The sequence below is a fragment of the Carassius gibelio genome, chromosome A23 (assembly GCF_023724105.1).
Source record: "Carassius gibelio isolate Cgi1373 ecotype wild population from Czech Republic chromosome A23, carGib1.2-hapl.c, whole genome shotgun sequence".
NCBI lineage: Eukaryota > Metazoa > Chordata > Actinopteri > Cypriniformes > Cyprinidae > Carassius > Carassius gibelio.
This window is the reverse complement of record NC_068393.1, coordinates 2,382,546-2,404,374: the sequence shown is the minus strand read 5'-3', so window position 1 is coordinate 2,404,374 and position 21,829 is coordinate 2,382,546. Positions and strand designations below refer to the sequence as shown.

The 21,829-nt window shown below is 38.9% G+C and overlaps 1 pseudogene; it reads right to left on the bottom strand.

Annotated features, from left to right (window-relative positions):
• Positions 1-313: 313 nt before the first annotated feature.
• The window catches only part of LOC127944301 (uncharacterized protein K02A2.6-like), a 106,114-nt pseudogene continuing 84,598 nt past the window's right edge, over positions 314-21,829 (bottom strand).

Below are 21,829 nucleotides of genomic sequence, written 5' to 3'. Positions count from 1 at the left end.
TGCTAAACTGTCAAAAAAAAGCAAAATCCCCTCTCGTGAAGGAAATTGGGAAAAGAGACATAGTTTACTAGCTGTCTGGATCATCATCATCTTCAAATGATCTAGAAAGTCTGTGTGATATGCTTGAATAATATGAGGAGACGTTCGTAGTCTTGTGAACTTTTACTGAAAAAGGCAACATCGACATACATCTAGCTCGGCCAACTTCAGCTAACACACTGGCCAAAAAACACAACTACCCCAGAACAGCCCCGCCCTCCCCAGCTCTTAGCCTCTTAAAGGAACCTCACTACTGCAATAGTCAGTCAATACATTACACCCCTTTTCCCCAGTCCACAAAGTCTGCAAATCTTCTGGGAGGCTGATGCTCTCTTACAGGATACCGCCGAGAACGAGGGCAATCAGACATGCATTCAACTCCAGCTTCGGTTAGCTCAGCATCAGGGTTTCCCACATCTAATGCAGGCGACTGTAACTCAAGCATTTCAGTCCCTGGGGACTCAGGCGGATGGACAGTGTAGCCGTCTGGCTCAGACCTTGATTGGTCAGACAAGGGTGCCGTCCTGTCCATCAGTTGATCAACATGTCGTCTGTGCATTTGTCCATCCCCCGCTCTGACCTTGTATGACAGGGGACCTGTGATGTCTACAATGATTCCAGGCATCCACTTAGAACCTTTAGTGTAGCTTCTCATGTACACCAAGTCCTTAGGTCTAAACTCTCTGACTGTGCCAGGGCATTTTTCAGCATTCAGCTCCTGTCTGAGAAGCATATCACCATTATGATCAGGATGCAGACGATCTAGGGCAGTGGTGAGTTGCCGATTCATGAGCAACTCGGCAGGGCTTTTCCCAGTTGATGAATTTGGTGTGACATGCTGTGACAACAGGAAGCGAGCGAGCCTGGTCTGCTACTCGCCCTTGGTGATGCGAGACAGGGCCTCCTTGGTTGTCTGCACCATGCGTTCAGCTTGACCATATGAGCTTGGGTGATAAGGTGCTGTAGTCACATGGCGAATGCCGTTGCGCTCAGCAAACGCTTGGAATTCTGCAGAGGTGAACGAAGCACCATTATCTGAAACTATGACGTCGGGCAAACCATGTGTTGCAAAAAGTAGTCTCAGTGTGTTGATGACAGCTGATAAAGACATGGAACTCATCAGAGAGACCTCCAGCCACTTGCTATGTGCATCGACCAATATGAGGAATATTTTGCCTTGAAAGGGGCCTGCAAAGTCAACATGTAGCCGGGACCATCTTTTTGTCGTCCATTCCCATGGGTGCACCTTTGCCTTAGGAGGAGCATGACGTGACATCTGACAGGTTCCACATGCTTTAACAGTCTCCTCAATGTCTCGGTCCATGCCCGGCCACCACACATAACTCCTTGCGAGTCCCTTCATGCGTACCATGCCCGGGTGCGCATCATGCAAAATAGCCAGTATTTCTCTCCTCGCCAAGCAAGGAACAACCACACGGCTTCCCCATAACAAACAGTTCTTATGCGTAGAGAGTTCATGGCGACGCAAAAGGAATGGTTTGAAACAGCTATCAATCACATGGTGTCGCTGTTGGACAGTGTTTTCTCTACTTCCTGTTGGCCTTCTGTAGCTAATCATAGCTCCGTGTAGCTGTTTTTATTTTATATTTTTTCTCTATAATCTTTCTTACTATCACTGTCTGTTTGTTTGTTTTTTAAGTTGTAAAATATAACTTAATTCACACCATATTTCTGATATTATCGATCAATCTTATCAGATTAACTTTGATCTTCACTCTTCCGTGACTGCAGTACACCTGCAAAGCGTTAGCACTCGTTAGCTTGTCATTAGCGTTTTCTTTTCTCCTCTCCTCTCCTCTCTCACGCTGCAGTTTTTCACAAGTTCATCAAACAACCGCAGTAAGAATATTTCATCAAGCACTGTGAGTAATGGCTTCTCCTGAAATTGTTATTTGCACCTCTTGCCACATGTACAGTTTATCTATCTCTGTCGCTGATGAGGGATTCACATGTAATAAATGCAGGGAAATAGTTAGGCTGACAGAGAAGATTTCAGAATTAGAGACACGCATCCAAACTTGAATTGAGGACAGTAAGAATGTTAAGGCTCTAGATACGGCTTTGGATGTGTCTAGCTCAGGGACTCCTGTACATTGTCCGGTTCCGGCAGTGCCCCTGCAGCAGGGCAACTGGGTGACGGTGAGGCAGCGTAGTCGTGGGTCAAAACACCGCTCTTCTGTTCCGATCAAAACATTAAACAGGTTCTCCCCACTCAGTGATGCACCCACTGAGAAACCTGATGAAAGTGCTCTAGTTATTGGCGATTCTATTGTACGGAACGTGAATATAGAGACACCAGCCACCATAGTCAAATGTTTACTCGGAGCCAGAGCGCCTGACATCTTGGCAAATTTAAAAGTGCTGGCTAATGCTAAGCGTAAATACAGTAAGATTGTTATTCATGCCGGCGCTAATGATGTTCGACTTCGCCAGTCGGAGATCACTAAAAATAACTTTAAAGAGGTGTGTGAACTTGCAAGCACAATGTCAGACACTGTAATATGCTCTGGTCCCCTCCCTGCTTACCGTGGTGATGATATGCATAGCAGATTGTCATCACTCAATGGCTGGATGTCTAAGTGGTGCCCACAGAATAACATAGGTTTCATAGACAATTGGACGAGCTTTTGGGGTAGACCTGACCTGTTTAAAAGAGATGGTCTTCATCCTTCCTGGGGTGGCGCCACTCTTCTGTCTAAAAATATGGCACATAGTCTTAGTGTTTATACTTGACTAACTGGGGCCCAGGTCAGGAAGCAGACAGACTGGCTAAACCGACCGTCTGCTAGCTGCCTCCCGTCACAGAGGTCAGTTAATTCTCAGCACATAGAGACTCTTTCACCTAGATATCACACTATAGAGACGGTGTCTGTTCCCCGAACTAGAAAATACAAAAAACGTCCAAACCAAGTTAAGGTTAACAATTTAATTGAGGTTCAACAAATAAAAAACAAATACAATATGGATAAACAAATGATAAAGATTGGCTTATTGAATACCAGATCCATTTCTACGAAAACACTTTTTGTAAATAATATGATAAATGATCATAATATAGATGTGCTCTGTTTGACAGAAACTTGGCTAAAACCTGATGATTACATTATTTTAAATGAGTCCACCCCCCAAGATTATTGTTATAAACACGAGCCGCGTCTAAAAGGCAAAGGGGGAGGAGTTGCTTCAATTTATAACAACGTTTTCAGGATTTCTCAGAGGGCAGGCTTCAAGTATAACTCGTTTGAAGTAATGGTGCTTCATATAACATTATCCAGAGAAACAAATGTTAATGATAAGTCCCCTGTTATGTTTGTACTGGCTACTGTATACAGGCCACCAGGGCACCATACAGACTTTATTAAAGAGTTTGGTGATTTTACAGCCGAGTTAGTTCTGGCTAAAGAGAAAGTTTTAATAGTTGGTGATTTTAATATCCATGTCGATAATGAAAAAGATGCATTGGGATCAGCATTTATAGACATTCTGAACTCTATTGGTGTTAGACAACATGTTTCAGGACCTACTCATTGTCGAAATCATACTCTAGATTTAATACTGTCACATGGAATTGATGTTGATAGTGTTGAAATTATTCAGCCAAGTGATGATATCTCAGATCATTATTTAGTTCTGTGTAAACTTCATATAGCCAAAATTGTAAATTCTACTTCTTGTTACAAGTATCGAAGAACCATCACTTCTACCACAAAAGACTGCTTTTTAAGTTATCTTCCTGATGTATCCGAATTCCTTAGCATATCCAAAACCTCAGAACAACTTGATGATGTAACAGAAACTATAGACTCTCTCTTTTCTAGCACTTTAAATACAGTTGCTCCTTTACGCTTAAGGAAGGTTAAGGAAAACAGTTTGACACCATGGTATAATGAGCATACTCGCACCCTAAAGAGAGCAGCCCGAAAAATGGAGCGCAGCTGGAGAAAAAACAAAACTAGAGGTATTTCGTATTGCTTGGCGGGAAAGTAGCATATCCTATAGAAAAGCATTAAAAACTGCTAGATCTGATTACTTTTCTTCTCTTTTAGAAGAAAACAAACATAACCCCAGGTATTTATTCAATACAGTGGCTAAATTAACGAAAAATAAAGCCTCAACAAGTGTTGACTTTTCCCAACATCACAACAGTAATGACTTTATGAACTACTTTACTTCTAAAATCGATACTATTAGAGATAAAATTGCAACCATTCAGCCGTCAGCTACAGTATCACATCAGACAGTGCACTATAGACCCCCTGAGGAACAGTTCCACTCATTCTCTACTATAGGAGAGGAAGAATTGTATAAACTTGTTAAATCATCAACCAACAACATGTATGTTAGACCCTATACCATCTAAGCTCTTAAAAGAGGTGCTTCCAGAAGTCATAGGTCCTCTTCTGACTATTATTATTTCCTCATTGTCATTAGGATATGTCCCCAAAACTTTCAAACTGGCTGTTCTTAAGCCTCTCATAAAAAAAAAAAAAAAACACAACTTGACCCCAAAGAACTTGTTAATTATAGACCAATCTCGAATCTCCCTTTTCTGTCCAAGATATTAGAAAAGGTGGTATCCTCACAATTATATTCCTTCTTAGAGAAAAATGGTATATGTGAGGATTTCCAGTCAGGATTTAGACCGTATCATAGTACTGAAACTGCTCTAGTTACAAATGATCTGCTCTTGTGTATGTGTATCTCTCTATTAGTTTTATTGGATCTTAGTACTGCGTTTGACACCATTGACCACAACATTCTTTTGCATAGACTTGAACACTTTGTTGGCATCAGTGGAAGTGCATTAGCATGGTTTAAATCGTACTTATATGACCGCCATCAGTTCGTAGCAGTGAATGAAGATGTATCATATCGATCACAAGTGCAGTATGGAGTACCTCAAGGCTCAGTACTAGGGCCGCTACTCTTCACGCTTTATATGTTACCCTTGCGAGATATCATCAGGAAACATGGTGTTAGCTTTCACTGTTATGCTGATGATACGCAGCTCTATATTTCCTCACAGCCCGGTGAAACACACCAATTTGAAAAAAAAACTAATGGAATGCATAGTCGATATAAAAAATTGGATGACGAGTAATTTCTTACTGCTAAATTCAGAAAAAACAGAGGTGTTAATCATAGGGCCTAAAAACTCTGCTTGTAATAACCTAGAACACTGTCTAAGACTTGATGGTTGCTCTGTCAATTCTTCATCATCAGTTAGGAACCTAGGTGTGCTACTTGATCGCAATCTTACCTTAGAAAGCCACGTTTCTAGCATTTGTAAAACTGCATTTTTCCATCTCAAAAATATATCTAAATTACGGCCTATGCTCTCAATGTGAAATGCAGAAATGTTAATCCATGCATTTATGACTTCAAGGTTAGACTGTTGTAATGCTTTATTGGGTGGTTGTTCTGCACGCTTGGTAAACAAACTGCAGCTAGTCCAAAATGCAGCAGCAAGAGTTCTTACTAGAACCAGGAAGTATGACCATATTAGCCCGGTCCTGTCCACACTGCACTGGCTCCCTATCAAACATTGTATAGATTTTAAAATATTGCTTATTACTTATAAAGCCCTGAATGGTTTAGCACCTCAGTATTTGAATGAGCTCCTTTTACATTATACTCCTCTACGTCCGCTACGTTCTCAAAACTCAGGCAATTTGATAATACCTAGAATATCAAAATCAACTCCGGGCGGCAGATCCTTTTCCTATTTCGCGCCTAAACTCTGGAATAACCTACCTAACATTGTTCGGGAGGCAGACACACTCTTGCAGTTTAAATCTAGATTAAAGACCCATCTCTTTAACCTGGCATACACATAACATACTAATATGCTTTTAATATCCAAACCCATTTTTAGGCTGCATTAATTAGGTAAACCGGAACCGGAAACACTTCACATAACACCGTACTTTCTACACCATTAGAAGAATGGCATCTACGCTAATATTTGCCTGTTTCTCTCTTGTTCCGAGGTCACCGTGGCCACCAGATCCAGTCTGTGTCCAGATCAGAGGGTCACTGCAGTCACCTGGATCCAGTACGAATCCAGATCAGATGGTGGATCGGCACCTAGAAAGGACCTCTACTGCCCTGAAAGACAGCGGAGACCAGGACAACTAGAGCCCCAGGTACAGATCCCCTGTAAAGACCTTGTCTCAGAGGACCACCAGGACAAGACCACAGGAAACAGATGATTCTTCTGCACAATCTGACTTTGCTGCAGCCTGGAATTGAACTACTGGTTTCGTCTGGTCAGAGGAGAACTGGCCCCCCAACTGAGCCTGGTTTCTCCCAAGGTTTTTTTCTCCATTCTGTCACCGATGGAGTTTCGGTTCCTTGCCACTTCCACTTCATCTACAGCGATATCATTGACTTGATTGCAAATAAAAACAGACACTATTTAAACTAAACAGAGATGACATAACTGAATTCAATGATGAACTGCCTTTAACTATCATTTTGCATTATTGAGACACTGTTTTCCAAATGAATGTTGCTCAGTGCTTTGACGCAATGTATTTTGTTTAAAGCACTATATAAATAAAGGTGATTGATTGATTGATTGACATCAGCCGGCCAGCCATGTAGCACCCAGCGCATTACTCGTGCTAAGACAGAGTCCTTGAGTGTAATGTTAGCGATTCGCTCAGCATGCATGGGTGCTTCTGGCACCATTTCAAGTAGCAACACTTCCAATGGTCGTGGTGTCACAGCATCAGATGCCGGCAAAGGTAAACGACTCAGGGTGTCAGCATTGCCCATTTGTTTGCCTGGTCTGTAGCACAGTTCATAGTTGTAGGCACCAACAATCAAACTCCAACGTAGCATTTGTGGTGAAAGGATGGCAGGCATGGGCTTGGCATGGTGCAGGAGTCCCAACAGGGGTTTGTGGTCTGTAAAAATCATGAAATGGCTGCCTGCACGGGTTGGCTTGATGCCATCTTTATCCACTCTAAACCCCAAAAACTCCACTTGAGTAGCAGCAAAAATGCTTTTCTCTTTTTTTAGTCGCAGTCCAGCTTCAGCAAAGCACTTTAGTACGGCCTGTAGACGTGCATTATGTTCTTCCATGGTTTTGCCCGAAATCATGTCATCCAGGTATGGTTGGACTCCTGAAATTCCTGCGAGCAAATTTTCCATAAATCTTTGAAATATTGAAACAGCTGTTGACACCCCAAATTGCAAGCGTCGAGACCGGAAAAGCCCACGGTGAGTGTTAATAGTCAGTAATTCCGCTGTGTCATCATCCACTGGAAGCTGCTGATAAGCTTGTTTCAAATCAAGTTTAGTGAAAACTACTCCTCCAGCTAGCTTCGAGAACAGTTCAGATGCTGTGGGTATGGGGTACACATCAGGCTTAACGGCTGTATTCACTGTACAGTGGTAATCTCCACAAATCCTCAGACCCCCATCTTTTTTTGCAACAGTCACTATGGGTGTGGCCCACTTTGCATGGCGAACAGGTTCAAAAATTCCTTGAGCCACCAATTTGTCCAACTCCTCATCCAGCTGGGGTCGCAATGCAAAAGGAACTGGGCGGGCCTTAAAGAAACGTGGCGTAGTTGTGGAATCAATGTCAATAGAGATTGGAGGGGTCTGGCAAACCCCAATGTCCTGAAAAACCTCAGAGTATTCAGTCAGTATTTTCTCTATGGACTGCTGCTGTACCCGGTATTCTCCTTCCACTGATATTCCCAGGGCATCAAACCAGTCTCGTCCTAACAGACTAGTGCCTTGGCCCTGGATGACGAACAAAGGCAGGGTGTTTCGTGTTCCTTTGTACCTCCACAAATATTTTCCCTTTCACTTCCAAAGCTGCCTGTGACCACTGCTTAAGTATTCCATTGTTTGCATGTATTTCAGGGGGTTGGGAGGGCCACAATGAGTGATAGGTATGCTCACTAATCAAAGAACAGGCAGCTCCTGAATCTACTTCCATTGTGTGTGCTTGTTTGTTCAGTATAACAGTGGCCAGATATGGCTTCTGCCCTCCTCTTTCTGCTTTAGTAGTTGTGGTGCTGTAAACAGAGTACTCATCATTTTCTTTGCGAGTTACAACGTTTGTGTAACGTTCTTCTGAGTTGGCTGCATCCTTGTCAGCACCATGTTTAGTCTTTGTTAAACACACACGAGCAATGTGTCCTCTTTTTTTACAGTAATGGCATACAGCAGTGGAAAACCTACATGCTTGTGGGGTATGCTGACCACCACATCTAAAACATGGCTTGTCCCGTTTAGGATTTTCATTTGAAATTGCTGTTTTATTTACTGATGCATGCGCATTGGTCGCATAATGAACATCATCCTCCAGCCGTGATTCGTTTTGATGCTGACGAAGTAGATGAGCGTTTAACAATGCTGTTTCAGCAGCTAGTGCCTTTTCTTCAGCCTCTTGAAATTTTAGTGTCATTTCCGCCAGCAGGCTTCGCTGTAGCGCTTCATCCATAACACTGCACACGATTCTATCACGCAGCATTGCTCCTAACTGATCCCCAAAAGCACAGTGCACAGACAAACGTCGAAGCTCAGCACTGTAGTTTGAAATGCTTTGATTAGGTTTCTGCTTACAATTTTGAAAATGAAAACGTTGAACAATCTCTGATGGCGCTGGGCTATAATGACGTTTCAAGGCAGCGACAAGGTTTGCATAGGACACAGTAGAGGGTTGCGTTGGGGCTAGCACTGAACGTAAAGTGGAATACGTTTTCGCGCCACACACACTGAGCAGCACGGAGCGTTTTTTTGCATCATCCTCAATATCATTTGCATGAAAAAAACATTCCAGTCTCTCTGTGTATTCTTCAAAAGAGTTACTTGAACATTCATCAAACTCTTCGATACGGCCGAGTGTAGTCATGTTCGCTGCAGATAGAAATTGGGAGACATAGTTTACTAGCTGTCTGGATCATCATCATCCTCAAATGATCTAGAAAGTCTGTGTGATATGCTTGAATAATATGAGGAGACGTTCGTAGTCTTGTGAACTTTTACTGAACAAGGCAACATCGACATACATCTAGCTTGGCCAACTCCAGCTAACACACTGGCCAAAAAACACACCTACCCCAGAACAGCCCCGCCCTCCCCAGCTCTTAGCCTCTTAAAGGAACCTCACTACTGCAATAGTCAGTCAATACATTACAGTCTGTTTCCCACAAATGTAGCTAACAAAGTCTGCTTTCTGTCAATATGGCTGAAAACATCAACCCCCAGAGCTGCTGGAAGTAGTTCTTAAGGAAGTTCCTGTTCCTGATTCCCACTTCATAGAATCAAAGGAGGGGCCTGATTTACAAGATATAGCCTCCCTGTCTAGAGAGGAAAATATGTTTGGGTTTTATTGACAAGATATAGCCTCCCTGTCTAGAGAGGAAAATATAGTTTGGGTTTTATTGACCTTCTTAAATAATGTTTAAAATGTTTTACCTGTCTTTTCACACAACCCTAATGATGACCTTCACCATTGCCACACTCAATGTGAGAAGTGTGAGGTCTCCAATTCGTGCACAGTCCATTTTATCCTTTTAAGTACATTTCTGGCAGATATGTTTTTACTACAAGAATGTGCTATCCCATTTTTAGCCTCTTAGCCTGCGCCCGATGCAGGCATCGTAAGATCCTCATTTGCGCACATGTAAATATTTATGAATAGATTAAATTAAAAACAGGACAAATTTAATCTTGACAAACTATATATCATTATAGAGATCTAAGACTCAAGCACCAAAGACAGATTGCGTTAAAGATTGCAAAACTTTAAGAATGAAAACGCAGTACATAACATATTCATCGTAATAACGAGTCATAAACATCTCCACAGCTGTAAATCCCAGTTTAGTTAGAAAGGTAAGGGTCCACTGAACTACATCTCATGGAGCTTGTCAAGTCCAATGAAGCAATAATATTGTAATATGGATGATAATTCCTTTGTTTATGTTTCAGTTCTTCAAGTTAGTATTGTTTGTGTCCCTTATGAAATAACTCAAGCTCAGAAACTGCATCTTAGTAGTAAAAAAAACGGCAAGGTTTTGTAGTGTTTTGTAGCAATTAACAGTACTTTGACCACTTCTCCATCTACATGAGGTCATTAGCATCTGTCATTCAGAAGCATGGCTTTTCTTATCACTGCTACGCTGATCACACCCACCTCTACTTCTCATTCCAGCCTGATGACCCGACGGTAGCTGCTCGGATTTCAGCCTGTCTGAGTGACATGTCTAGCTGCATGAATGACCATCACCTTCAGCTCAACCTTAATAAGACAGAACTCTTGGTGGTTCCAGCTAACCCATCGTTTCATCACTACTTCTCTATATAGCTAGGTTCGTCAACCATAACTCCTTCCAGGACAGGCAGAAACCTAGGAGTTGTGATTGATCATCAGTTAAGCTTCACAGACCATATTGCTACAATGACCCGGTCCTGCAGATTTAACCTTATACAACATTAGGAATATTAGACCCTTCCTGTCAGAGCAAGCCACCCAACTTTTTGTCCAACTCTTGTCCAAGCTCTTGTTCTCTCCAGACTGGACTATTGTAATGCTCTCCTGGCAGACTAGAAGACTATCAAGCTTCTGCATCTGATCCAGTATGCAGCAGCGAGGGTTGTCTTCAATAAGACAAAAAAGAAAAAACTCACGTTACTCCTCTCCTCATCAGGTTACACTGGCTACCAGTAGCCGCTCGCATCAAATTCAAGGTACTGATGCTTGCCTACAAGATGACCACTGGCACGGAATCAACATACCTAAACTTACTAGTTCAATATTATGCAAGTGAATGACGACTTATGGTGCCATCCCAAAGAAGTTCAAAATCACTCTCACGGACCGTTTCCTGGACTGTGCCCAGCTGGTGGAATGACCTCCCAATCTCAATTCGTACAGCTGAGTCTTTACTCATTTACTCATCAACATCTAAAGGCTCATCTTTTTCACTGGCACTTAATCAACTAATACTAGCACTGTTTTTCCTTTCTTTTCGAGTCTTATATATATATATATATATATAAACCTGGCTATGCAGTCTGTACTAGACTAACTGAGACTTGTCATGGCACTTGTATACTGTTGTTGTTCCCTTTTTTATCTGATTTCCTATATTGTTCTCAACTGTAAGTCGCTTTGGATAAAAGCATCTGCTAAATGATAAAATGTAAATGTAGTGTACAGTGTCTAAAACAGAATGAGAAGATCCACCAAAAAAAAAAGTGAAAGAAAGGCTGAAGAATGTTATTTGAATTCTGGCGCTCTCTCGTGATGGCTTGTGACGCGCACTGACACACATGTCATCTGATGGAGGCGGAACTTAGCATTTGCCTTTTTCTTTATTTTAGACTATATCTTTTTTAGAGACCTGGATCTGGTGGATGCTAGATTAACCCACCATTTTTCTCAAATCACTCTATGCTTTCATGCACTTTCTCACTCCCCCCAGGTGTGACTATAGGTAAGGAGTTATGGAAAATAAACTGCTCTTTGTTATAAGATAAGGGAATAATAGAGGGATACAAAGAGCAGTATTATGAGTTATTTTAAAAAATAGAGAAAACTATAAAAGACTCACTAGTCTAAATAAGGATTTTGTTCCTAGTGAACTAGACAAAGTTTTAAGGAATTTTACGAAAAGACCCCTGGAGCTGATAGACTACCTATGGAGTTTTAGGAGACCTTTTGGGATATTTTAAAACAAGATTTGTTGACAGTTTTTAATGACCTAGATGACCTGGACTCACTCCCAGATAGTTTTAGGTTGGGAATCATGACCCTTTTGTACAAAAAAAACGACAAGACAAATTTAAAAAAAGTGGTGCCCCATAACACTGTTAAATATGGATTGTAAATTTTTTTTGCAAACTTTAACAAACCAAATGTGACTTAAACAGATTTGATACACCCGGACCAAGCATGTGAAGTCCCAAAGAGGAAGATCACGGAAAGCCTTGTACTGATTTGAGATGTTATCTGTCAAGTGAGACACAGACATGTTAGATTATTAGTGCTATATTTAGACTTTGAAAAAGCTTTTAATTGAGTTTCGCAATGGTACTTATTTCAAGTACTTGAAAAAAATTCTTAGGTTCTTAAAGTGGGTGGGCTTGCTTTATAGCAAGCAACATGAGCAAAATTCTGATAAATGGGAACCTCTCTGTGATGGCCTGGATTTAAACCACACAATTCTTAGATACATTCATCTTTGCAGTTGATCAAGTAAAAGGACATTACTATATTGGTTTGGTTTACGAACTGTATTTGTCATTGGACTGAGTCAGTGCACGGGCTTAGTTATTTGGCTTAAGGTTAAAACATTAAAACCAGTTAAAATTCTTCTTTGGCTAAAATGTAATTTTATACAAACATCGCAATTTGTTAAAGTTCATTCTTGTAATGACTTGAAATATTTAATAACTGTTGTGTTGTGAGAATGGACCAGCCTAGTGACAAAGAGATTCAAACAGGAAGTTGTTCTGTTTTATGTGAATTCTAAAGGAAATTAGACTATACCAACTGTGATGTATAAGAGGGGGCATAGGAAAGTGCGATGTCGTGATCAATGTGATTTTTTTGTCTAAAATAATTCTTTTTCATTAACTAAAATTTATCCATGGCTCTAAATTTAGTTAAATGTGTTGTTCATTCCAAATGTGTTGTTGTTCCTGTTTTTGTGAAAATGTTTTTTTTTTTTTTTCTTGTTTTGTTTCATAGTGCTGGCCACCTCCTATAAATTCGGTGTACGTTTTGTCTAGTGGGGTTGTTATTTATTGTATCCTGGTTAAGGTGATGTGGAATGTTGTCCTCTGTCAGCTTGAGAGGATTATGCCTAATTATGTCCTTTGTGAATCTCCTGTGATGTAATCTACATGGAATACCATTTTTGGCCTTTTTCCTCTCTAATGAGGTTTGATCACGTTTTATCTTGCGTAAGCAAAAAGTAATAAACCTATCACAATTGAAGACTACTTTGCTCCCTGTTTTGTGGTTATGGACCCATTTTTATTTTTATTTTTGTGATCTGCTCAGGCTCATAGCGGATCTTTCACACTCTCAAAATCAATTAAGATATGCAGCGGCGTCCGTCATGGGTGCCCTTTATCTCCTCTCCTATATGTGGCAGGTATTGAACCCTTAGCCCAGGCCTTGCGAAGGGATGTATGGATCAAAGGATTGACCGTCCCAGGGACCAGAGGACTGACAGTGAAGACGGTTTTATGCATTCAATTCAATTCAATTCAAGTTTATTTGTATAGCGCTTTTTACAAAACAAATCGTTACAAAGCAACTTTACAGAAAATTATGTTTCTACAATATTTAGTAGTAGCTAGTAGTTTGTGCACATTTGACAGGTTTTTAGAAATAAGAATAATAATAATAATAATAATAATAATAATAATAATACAAGACGTAGTCAGCTAGACGATGAACTATCAATATTATTAATTAAGTTATTATATGATGCAGTCACACATGTGGCAATAATTGTTAGTTCTGTTGTTGATTCAGGATTAGCATCATCTGAGGTCCTCTGAGGGTCAGCAACATCTCTTCTCAGGTGTTCTGGATCCAGACTGGAGCTTGTGTAAATCCTAGTTACCACGGGATGTAAATCCCGTGGCGAAACATAGAAACAAAATACAGACATCATTAGCATAGCTGCTGATCTAACAAAGTAAAATTAGTTTAACCCAAGCTAATGAATAAAAAAGCACCTTCGATCAGATGCAACTACACTCACAATTTAAAAGATACATTATTCGAATGCTTGACGAAAGAGATGTGTTTTTAATCTAGATTTAAACAGAGAGAGTGTGTCTGAACCCCGAACATTATCAGGAAGGCTATTCCAGAGTTTGTGAGCCAAATGTGAGAAAGCTCTACCTCCTTCAGTGGACTTTGCTATCCTAGGAACTACCAAAAGTCCAGCGTTTTGTGACCTTAGGGTGCGTGATGGGTTGTAACGTGGTAGAAGGCTAGTTAGGTACGCTGGAGCTAAACCATTTAGGGCCTTATAGGTAAGTAATGATAATTTGTAACTGATACGGAACTTAATAGGTAGCCAGTGCAGAGACTGTAAAATTGGGGTAATATGATCATATTTTCTTGACCTGGTAAGGACTCTAGCTGCTGTATTTTGGACTACCTGTAGCTTGTTTATTGACGAAGCAGGACAACCAGCTAGAAGTGCATTACAATAGTCCAGTCTAGAGGTCATGAATGCATGAACTAGCTTTTCTGCATCAGAAACAGATAACATGTTTCGTAGCTTGGCAATGTTTCTAAGATGGAAGAATGCAGTTTTTGTAACATTGGAAATATGATTTTCAAAAGACAAATTGCTGTCTAATATAACACCCAGATTTCTGACTGTAGAGGAAGTAACAGTACATCCGTCTAGTTGCAGATTGTTATCTACAAGATTCTGTGTAGTGTTTTTTGGTCCAATAATTAGTATCTCTGTCTTATCCTAATTTAATTGGAGAAAATTATTTGTCATCCAATCTTTTACATTTTTAACACACTCTGTTAGCTTAGATAATTGGGAAGTTTCATCTGGTCTCGTTGAGATATATAGCTGAGTATCATCAGCATAACAGTGGAAGCTAATTCCGTATTTTCTAATAAAATTACCAAGGGGCAACATGTATATTGAAAATAGAAGGGGACCTAGGACGGGGTTGTAACGTGGTAGAAGGCTAGTTAGGTACGCTGGAGCTAAACCATTTAGGGTGTTTTATGGTGTCTCCTTTATTTATACACCTTTTACCTGTTTCTTTATTATTCTCAGGTAGGTAAGGAAAGTCGACCCTGGACAAAACTATAAGCATTTAAAAATACTTACAACTTGCTCAGTAGACTTCCCTGTGGTCAGTTCTTGCTTACGGCTCTTAAATTACTACTCTTGCAGACCATAACTTGTCATTAATAAAATACAAGTTTTATTAAAGTTAACAAAAGTTATATCAAAGTACAATAGTAAAGTTACAAAATCAAGATATAATCAGCTGGTATCAGGCGTCGAGGGATACTGTGCTTGTTCAGTATCCGTCGGTCGAGTCTCTCTCTCAGTCTTTTATACCCAGACGTCGAACGCTGGTTCTTCTGATGTCATCACCTGGAGTGCTGCCAACTCCTCTGCCGAGGCTTTCAGTTGTTTACGTCGCATTGCTTTAGCCCTTTTCCTATTCTTTTTCCTCTTAACCGTCGGTGAAATACACCTTAAATACTATATTGTCCATTTATCATAAAAACTATTTCTAATACATAAGTGTTTCTACTCTAAATCAGTAACTACATACATTTCATGCAAGTAAGCAGTTTTCTTAATGTTAGTGTAGTTACGCAATACATTTTCCATATAGCATTAATCACAGGGTTACATCTTTGTACTTAAGCAAAAGCATTATTACTACTTAGGTTACCGTACATCTGTTTATAGCAAATTAAGCATTAATCAAGACAGTATAATTGCAAAATCATCATCTCCATTAACACCCACTGCTTTGCAATTTTGCTGGCTGATTTCATCCTAACATCTTCAAGCTAAAGTACAGTTCAACATGTTTTTTAAACTTGTTATATTTTGCAAGAATCATATACACAGTGCCATCATGCATCAGTAATTTGGTTTGAAACACATCCATATAGTTTTCAACCCAAACTCGAGCATTCTTTCTTTCCCCTTGCACTCTTTTTTTTTTTTCCTAATTTCCAGATACAGTAGTATCAGGTGACCAAATCTTTGTGCTCTGCTTGACAATGCTAAGATAGTGTCCAAATCTTGCTCTCAACAATCGTCCGTTCGTAATTTCATGTACACAAGCCTCAATCTGACGCCCCCAGGGGTCCTCACTCAGAAACGCACGGCTCTTCCCCTCTCTCTGAAATCCTCTTCAGAAGCCAAGAGAGGGGATCTGGCATTCCAGGCATACCTTCTGGTGTGCGAGCCGCTTGTTTGATTCTTAGCACCTTGGGGCGTGAAGGCGGGCTGAGTCAGAATTAAATCCTCCTTCTCCAGGAATTCCACGAATTTCTCTGCCTATAATAAAAAGCAGTTCATCAAGTTTGACCACTTTTACAACTTCATCTGTAAATTTATTATGCAAGCAGTGCACAAGAATCTAATCCCCCGATCTCCAATCTGTACCAGTCTTTACGTTTAAAAAGATTGTATTTTTTTTTTTTTTTTCCAAATGTCTACATACACTCCAGTCATCAATGCATAAGATTCAACATTATATTCTGCATCATCATAGTCATTAATCCACATAATGAATGTATTCTTGTAGAAACATTCCTGGCATAAATCCCCCATTACAAAGTTCACTCTTAAATCAGTCAGAAATTGACGGCATCTCATACAATTATCTTGCCCAATAACAATCCAGTAATTAAATTTTCTTGTCAATAATTCTCCACCTGGGGCTCCCCTTAATTCCTATATGAGCATTAAAAGAATTTTTTTTTTTTTTTCAAATTGTGGTCCTTTGTATTTGTTCTTACTTTACTCAAAGTTACCTATCATATTAGGTTTCCATAATAAATCATGCATACATTTTCAGAACAAATAACCCACTTAAATGAAGTTCAAAAATAATAAATATAGAAAATAAAAACTTAAAAACATATGTATGTAACCCCCCTTTTTTATTTTAATTTATATTATTATTTTTATAATATCATATATCATATTCACTGTAATAAAAAGACAGTTGTTTACCAGAATTTCCAAAAGGTTGTCACCGTTTCCTGACAAAACAGCAATGCTGGTAGAATCATTCTTAAAGTTATCTATGGTATATCACTCAACTGTTCACCCTTCGTGGCACTCTGTTGAAATGCCATGTATTTCAGAAGTAAAGTCTCAGACCTTATGCACCAAAGAAGTGCTACGTTCGGTCAAGGTCTTTCGATGAATCCCTCTTTCAATGAGCACTTGTTTGTTCTCTTTATCTCTACTCCTACTAAGCCCAACCACCTGCAAGATAATATTAACGACTGTAGAATAACAGATTTTTAATAAACTTCTTATCAGTCCTCCAAGGCCCTTTAGTTCTCACAAAATCAAAATCCCCATGAAAGCTCCTATTAGTAAAATAACATACAGTATCAATTATCCATTGTCTGTATCCTGCATGTAATTTAGTATATTGTAGTCTAGCTACTGTCCAATACAATGGGTACGGGGTCATACATTTCCCTTTATCTTCTTCAGCATAATTCTCTCTATTATCCATATATATGGGCTTATACGAATAGACTTCTTAAGCCAACATCCCATTAATTCCTTAATTAATACCCAATCTTCTAAAATAACTATCTAAAGGCATATTTAAATAAGCCTTGTCTTCCTGTAAAGTAATAAACAGTCCATAAGCTTCTGTCAATGGTCAAAACCTTTTTGACATCTAGAATGCCACTGATATTAACTGACATTTTATAATTAGGTTTTGATATAGTCATAACATTATGGTATTCTGGGATTTCCTTAGAAATAGCCCAAAGTATTCTGCTATCCTTTACCTGAAATCTCATCCAAACTACAGGAAAAGGATAGTAAGCGCTTAGCCAGGTATTTTTATATTTAATATTTTAATTTTTATCTTTTATACTCATTACATCATGATAGTCTCTGTTTTTTTTTTTTTTTTGTTTTTTGAGCTTTAATGCTTTTCACAGTAATGCTCTCCAAAATATTAGTTCCTGTATCACCAAATAACTAAAAATAAATAATACAAATTAACTGTATTATCATTTGATCCCTTTCAGTTACATTTTCAGTAAGCACATTTTCCCACAAGTTCTCAATCCTTTGGAATATACACTAATTCATTCAGTAGTTTCACCTAACCAATATTAATATATAATAATATATTAATATTAACCTATGTCAATATATAAACCAATTTATCCATGCAAATGGATCCCATAATTTTTTTGTAGTTTCATACATTGTATATTTATTGTCATTATAATATTTTTCACAGTTTCTTTGGAATGCACGTTTATTATCATAAAATCCATATTTTACACATTGGGTACCTCTATCTATCGGAAATGAGCGGAGTTTCGATAATCTGGGTTTCTTTATTTAGCATAATTATGTCTTCTATGTTGCCCATGTACCACCCTAGTATCTCCCTAGGTCCAATATAGAGTATTTGCTGCAGGCAGTGCCAAATCCAAATTTTCTTTATTTGTGTAATGTTACATGGGCTTGACCTTATTCTACATTTCACTAATGTATCTTACCCCACTGTATATTTTTTAATTATTTCCCCACATTGGCTACATCCTTCCAATGTTTTTAGCTCACATGACCCTGAAAAGAATTTAGTCACTATAGTACAGTGGGAAACTTCTTTAACAGTAATCTCATCAACCACAATCAATTTTGTAGTGAAATCAATTATTGGCCAAATTCCTGTTAAAATCACAACCCCTGTTACTAATAATACCGTCAGACAAGGTCATGGTATACAGGGTTTTCACCAGCGTTGTATTTTCCTGGCCCATTTCTCTCTCTCGTCTCCGTCTTGTAATTTCATCATTCCTGAGAGAAAAATAAAAATAATAATAACACAATAATTCAAACCACCCCCCTTCTGAACCTTTTGTCAATTTACTCACTACTTAATCGTGTGCCAATTCAATGTCAACCGCACATGCTAGAATTTGTGGTTCAGAAGTGGTGGTCATGTTTACAACAACTTTTAACATTAGTTTAATTCAGACAAGACTGCTGTAACCCCTCCATAATTGGCTTCTTGCCCGGAGATAATACAGCAGCTTGCTGGCTGTTCTGTCTCCAGAATGCAATCGGACACACAGAACTCTGCTTCTTTTCACTATTAGTTTATTTGGACATCTTTCTTCATCTAATTGTCCAAAATGGCAAGGCACATTGCTATTTGAGTCATCGGATTCTCCACATCTCAGAAAATAAATTCTAGGTGCCATTATTCACTCACCTATATTACTTTCTAATGGTGTTTTAGCAATGGTGCCTACGGACCAGATAATTCCAGTTTCCTTATCTGGCCGGCATGCTTTGACCTTCTTGTCAAAGCAAGTTTTCAAGCACTCCAGCTCCGTTCCCAGACCTTTGGGGTCAACTAGGAGCCATTTACTTTGAATGTCATCCATATTTCTCTTAATACGGTATGACCATAGATAATCGACGCCTGAATTTCCCAGCTGTTGTTGATAAGTCATGTTATCAACTTGCAATCTTGAACCTTCAATTTTGCCTTTACTAGATAAATCACCAAAGGTCTTGTTCCAAGACCAAACGTTATGTCTGCCATGTACCAGCAATTTATGGTATTTAATGTCATCGAGACATACATCGCATTTAATGACATATTCCCTGTCCACAAACAATCACAAACTGTTTACTTTACTCCAAGCCGCTGTGTCATTATTACTTCAACTTTAGGGAAACTAATTCTACATTTTTGGCAGAGAACACACAAAGCTGCTTTAATTTCTCCAGGAGTTTTGTAATCTTGATCTCTCTGTATTTTTGGCATAGTTAGAGGTTTACTAATCTTTTTTGTATTTTTTTTTATTATTATTATTGCTTTTTAATTCCTCCCTGGATTTGGGGTTGCTTATCGCTAGTGCTTCCCACCACAGTTATTCTTCAAAACTACCACAAATAGCACACATACACCTATGCTATATAACATGTCAGTTTAACAGGTTTATGTAATCTACCTATCTGTCTGGCTTTTTCATGCTCAATATCCTTCGCTATATAATTATCAACGCATCTCGTCCTTAGATTAGTTTCAATTCTAATCACACCTCTCTGGTTATTAATCTCAACCAATTTAACAAGCTCATCCTAATCTCATTGATAATTTTCCTGCTTGAATTAAATTTTTTTGTCCTTGGTTTTTAACCAAAACCAAATTCCTCTTACTCCAGAGGCCATTATTTGCTAATTCCACATTGTTTATCAACTATTTAATTATTTTATCATTCTTAGTAATTAAATCTTTAAACGGTTTATTTTTATGTTTATTGTCTAACCTGATCCAGGTCTCCTACTCGGCAAAAGTCTTCTGGCTGGTCTTTTGACGTTTGATCTCTGTAAGATTAATATAAAACATTAAATCTTCCATATATTCATCCCATCTATGATTACAACTGGCCCGTTTCCAGCTTTTTAGAATCCCTATAGATCTCTCAGCTACTGCGTTTGACTCTGGGCGATCTTATAGATTTAATTAAACTTATGTTTTTCAGTTACAAAGTCTTCAAACTGTTTTCCTACAAAACCTGTGCCGTTGTCAACCTTAATTTTTCTCTGGCCGGCCCCAAGCTACCAGTAATTCATTAACATCTTTAATAATTGCATTTGCTTTTGTCTCTTTTAAACGGCTTTCCCAAAATTCGGCTTGTAAAGCCATCTACTACCATCAATAGATATTTATTACCATCTTTAGACCTCGGGATCAAAGGTCCAGCGATGTCCAAAGATCATTCCTGGTTAACTCTGTCTGGTATAATAGCTCCAGAATCACTTCGTATTGTTTATTATAGCCTTTACGCATGCACTGTTCACAATTTAATCTTATGTTTCTATATTTCTGTCTCCAGTTAGAAATATGTATTTTATTATCTGTCAAAACTTTGCAAACTAAATTTACACTTGGGTGCATAATTTGGTCATGTATTTTCTGTATTACGTTTCCTTCTGTTTCTTTAATCACTATTCGTCTCATGCACGCTAATTTATCAACTTCATTATTTCCTTTGTCTGCCTAGGAATATCCTGGCTGATGTATCACTGTAACATCAAAATAACTTATTATTTATTTTTTTTCTCTTGCCAAAATGTTGCTTGTTCAATTTGCTTACCTTTTGACTTGGTGTAACCGTTCTCATTCCAGATTTGCAAATTGTCATTAATTCCTTTTGCAACTGCAATCCGTCACTATTATGGCCTGTAAATATCCAAGTTTTTCAGTGTTTTCAAAGCCTGGAACACTGCCATGAGCTCTGCGTACTGTCCTGTGCCTTGCGCTACTCCCTCTTTTGAAGCTATGACCTTGTTGCTCTGTTTCAGAATGAAAGCCCATTGAGCTTCATTGTCTGTGGCCGTTTTTGAACCATCTGTGAAAACAACTGTATTTTTATAAAGCTCTAATATCTTTTTCTGGCATTTTTTAAGTACTGTTTGTCTGATTTTCAGTTCTGGATCTGGAAGCATACTTTTCCATCACTGCCATTGGCTATTAAGCGCACGGGCATCCTTTACATTGTTTTTGGAGAGATGAGCTAATACTGCTGTTTTCGTGTTAACAAATATTTTCTGGCCCCTTGCCAGGCCTTTCAACTCGGAATATCGTTTGCTAAGTGTTGCCAGCTGCTTCTTCACACCAGTAAATTTAAGTTCTTGGATCTCCCAGCTTCCAGTCATAATTCTAACAGGTATGTTACTTTTCTTATCTCTTATCTTCTTAGTTTCGTCTGTTTCCAAGTCAGCTTCTAAATTTTTCTCATCATTTCTTCCTTCCAGCTGTCCTGAGTTTAATATAGCTGTTTTAATTTCTATCAACGATTCTTAGTTTTTTTTTTTTTTTTTTTTTTCATTTCAGTTGTCCACCTTTGATAGTCTCATAAATTAGTTTAGACATCTGGCTAAAGCGAGGGATTAAGTCTCTAACATAACCCAGTAACCCCATTGTTTGCTGGCTCTGTCTAACTGTTTTTGGGGTCTCAAGTTGATTTACTCTGACTGTCATTGAC